Raw genomic sequence first — 4,671 nt, forward strand, 5'->3', positions numbered from 1 at the left:
GTTAACTGAAGTGAGGTTACGTTAGTCATTAGGTTACGTTAAGTAAGAGTAGATGGGGTTACGTTTCCTGGATTCAGTGGATGCCGATTTATTTGTTAATTTGTTGAGTCGGAGAGGAGAAGGGGAGTACATCTACAACTCAACTTGACATAACTGGCCGAGAACTCCAAACTATTCCCCATGATTAAGACCGTTATCATGTAGGAAGATAAAATCTCATGCTACCCAGGTAAATAAATGAAATAAGTTCAAATAATACTAACACATGAAATATACTGAATACTGGAATTCAAATGTAACGGTACTTACAATTATGTCTACTCTCCACACATTCCCTCGTTGATTTTTTTTTCCGAAGTACAGTACTTACATCCGATAATATTGAATGGATAACAAGTGGTTTCTGGAAATACATCGGTCATTAGAATTTGCCAAAGTACCTACACCTGATAATAACGAATGAATTAAATTTTGTTTCTGTAAATAAGAAATACAGTATTCACTACAAAACAATGCACATTGCAATCGAACAGTACTCGTACAACACAAAATAAACAATGGAAGAGATCTAATCGTACTGCGTATTAGTTTCTTGCATTTGATACTGTCATTAATTCGAAAGATATCTAGTAACACATATACTGGTAAGTGAAATAAAATTCTTTACGAGTGAGATGCACTTTGTAGCCTTACTATGTAGCATAATGTAACTGAAATACAAATGACTACTGTGTTTGTTTTGTAATATGTGTGTTCATGTATTTCTGTGAAGTGTGTCACTGCTGGGGGTAGGTCATGGTGGATGAAATAATGAACTGTTTGTATGTTTCCTGTGCTTTATGGACTGAGCGTGAGTGTGTGTGTGTGTGTGTGTGTGTGTGTGTGTGTGTGTGTGTGTGTGTGTGTGTGTGTGTGTGTGTGTGTGTTTACCTAATTTACCTAGTTGTATTTACCTAGTTGTATTTTACGGGAAGGGGAGCTATGCTCGTGTCCCATCTTCATATCTCATTTTATCTAAACTATTTTTAAATTCATGTATTGTTTTTGCACACACCACTTTCTCATCTAACTTGTTCCAACTGTCTATTACTCTGTGAGGAAAGCTGTTCTTTTTCAGATCTCATCTATAGCTGCCTTTCTTGATTTTCTTTGTGTGTGTGTGTGTGTGTGTATGCGTATAAGTATACTATCATGAATTTAGCCTATCATATTTAAATTAGCGATTATATGCCTTCTTATGACAATCAATTTATTCATATATGCTTACGAAATATATAAAAAATATTTATGATTGTACATGCACGGAGGCAGCCATATTCTACTATTCGAGGCAGCAGATACGATGCCTGCAACGACTCCAAACGTGGGGTTATCGTGTGAGGGTGGGAGGTGGAGGAGCAAAGGAGACCGGAGAGGGAAGGAAGATGACCCAAATTACTAAAAAAAAATACATATGGATAATCAGGGGCAAGTCCTTCTATAAATACACGTTACTCTTCCTATATCTCGCTAGGATAAAACCAATCAATAGATAAATGCTTAAAAAGGTACAATAGTATACAGAATACAGATGGTGTAATTGGATGGAGTGATGTGTAATAATATATATATATATATACATATATATATATATATATATATATATATATATATATATATATGTATATGTATATGTATATATTATATATATATATATATATATGTGTGTGTGTGTGTGTGTGTGTGTGTATATGTATATGTATATATATATATATATATATATATATATATATATATATAAATATAAATGTATATACATATATATATATGTGTGTGTGTGTGTGTATGTATATATATATAAATGTATATATATATATAAAATTATAAATGAATGGACACGTAAATGACCAAGGTCGTATCTAGGGGATGAAGCTGCGGACAGGTGGCTCAGATCGCTGAAGGACAGTGGGGCGCGCCAGAACTACAAAATTGTTTGGATGTAACTTTCATCACTTATGCATTTCATGCGCCTCGAACTTTGTTCATATGCTGAGAAAGATGAATTAAACAATATCTCACATATTTAATCAACATTCTGTCTGAAATAATCTGTTAAGAACCTAATTATTTGGGGGAAAATGTATAGACGCTAGATCAACTTCAAGGTACCCGGCTAGGAACAATCAAAATTTGCTACAGTCCCGTACTTAAAGAAAAAAAAATACTAAATGAACAGACGAATGAAGTATAAACACACCTGTATATATTAATAGAGTCTTCAAATTGTGGGACACTGCAGAAGCCAAACAAAGTATCACTTATGTCCTCGCTGGGTACACACACAAGCAAGCAAACGTGACTCGAAGGCTGCAGATTTGGCAACAGCGCAATGCCAACGAGACCTTCGAACATTCAAAACTGCTACAAATTTTAGTTAATTGAATTGTACCGTAAAAGTGTTTCTGGGTTAAACTCCGGGGTATAAAATGTCATTGGACTACATATTTGCATTTACTTATATTTATATCTCTCTATTATTATTTTTTTTCACTGTGGCTGTCGACAAACGATCTGTGGTACTGAAGAGAGCCTGAACGGGGTCTCAGTCGATCTTGACTCCCTTCAGGCTGGGGGCCTTTCATTCAGTAATGAAGATATTAAAATTCTCATACAAGAACGATTACCCGCATGGGGCTAAAAAAATAAACAAAATAAAACGATTTAGCGGTATTGATTGACACTGAACTAGGCGAGCTTACTCAGCTTAAAGATTCCTCTTCGTCAAAGGATTAAAACATGAAACTGGACCATGACGCCCATCCCAATCCCCCGTCTCAGAAGGATAACCTGTCACACACGCTGATGAATTAATCTGGCATTAACCAATATACAACAATAACTCCCACTCGGTGTGAATTAAAGAATACACTTCATCTTGCTGTCCGAGCACAAAGGGCAACGGTCACGACCTCGCTCGCAGCTAACCACCTCCTGCCGTGATCTCATGCCAGGAGCCTGAAGTCTGAAGTATTTCAGCGAGGAGAGGACTGTCATTATTCAATAATGATGATGATGATGATAATAATAATAATAATAATAATAATAATGATAATAATAATATTATTATCATTAATGATGATAATAATAGTAATAATAATAATAATAATAATAATAATTATTATTATAACAATAATAATAATAATAATGATAATGATAATAACAATAATAATAATAACGATATTAACACTCAAACGCTTCAGTCACATATTCCTAAATTCAGGAGCCGAATAATCCTTACAACTTGAACATTTTTTCTGGCAGCCATCTGGCGATTTTATTCAGCTCAAGGAAACCGCCTATGCAAAGAAAGAGGTTAAACGATCTCGATTAACCCTATCCCTGCCGCCAGGCGATTTTATTCACGGAAGTGGAAAACCCTGTCAAAGTCTGGGGTGACGATACTTCATGTGATCTCCCAGCCTTTACATGAACAGATTTTTTCTCCCTCCATTCGTCCCAGCAAGCCAACAAAGTGCATCATTGTTGAGAAGGGACGTGTATGAGAGCATCTTAACTGAATCAAATCGCCTGGCGTCAGACACAACACACCATCAAAATAGCGCCTTCGTAACGAGGGATTCAAGGATCACCGCGGGAGTCCTGCCCTCGGCTGAATAAAGTCGTATAGTGTCAGCCGGAAGAAAAAGAATCTGGAGACATGAGAGGACAGTAAGTTGACGACAGGCGGAGTGAGAGAAATGAGCATTCAGTGTGGACAAAACAATGATGATGATATTAACAATAATAGTATTGACAATGATAATAATAATAATCATAGTAATAACAATATTAACAATAATAACAGTAATGATAACAATAACATTAATAATAGTAATAGCAATGATAATGATAATAATAATAATAATGATGATGATGATGATAATAATAATAATAATCCTCTACATGTTTCCCTTCAGCTGAATAGAATTGCCTGGCATCAGTCAGAAAAGAATTCAATAGCAGTGGAAAGGTTAAACACGATGCAGAGAACGAAAACAACTTCGATACTAGCAGCACGTGCAAAGAAAGACTAAAACATCAACACGAGTCGACGTTGAAAAAGATAAGGTCACCGCACTGATTCCGAGTGACGTAAGTGGGAGTCACGGTGTTGCCAAATGGAGATCACCCCCAAAATCTAACGCTCTGCAGATAATGATAATAATAATAACAATAATAATAATAATAATGATGATAATAATAATAATAATAGTAATAATAATAATAATAATGATAATAGTAATAATAATATTAATAACAATAATAATACTAATAACAAAAATATTATTAATAATAATAATAATATAATAATAATAATAATGTTTATTTGGCAATAAATCAAATACATGAAATGCTGATAATGAAAAGAACACATATTTTGAAATTGCAATTGCCAAGGATAACACAAAAAACATGTAAGCTTATTTCTATTGTGGCCCTCATTAGACCGTTATATTTTGGAATGTGCTAAAAAGATAGATAATATCGCCTGGCGACAGCCAGAATAAAGTGTACAAAGTGTGTCGTCATCGCAGTGGAAATTAATCGATCAGGATCGTATCTGAAGCTGAACGAGATCTTCTGGCGTTTTCCAGAATGAAACGTGTAAAGAGCGATGACACGGGTTCAGGC

The sequence above is a fragment of the Oratosquilla oratoria genome, chromosome 41, assembly GCF_046742065.1.
Source record: "Oratosquilla oratoria isolate Oo_2021 chromosome 41, ASM4674206v1, whole genome shotgun sequence".
Classification (NCBI taxonomy): Eukaryota; Metazoa; Arthropoda; class Malacostraca; order Stomatopoda; family Squillidae; genus Oratosquilla; species Oratosquilla oratoria.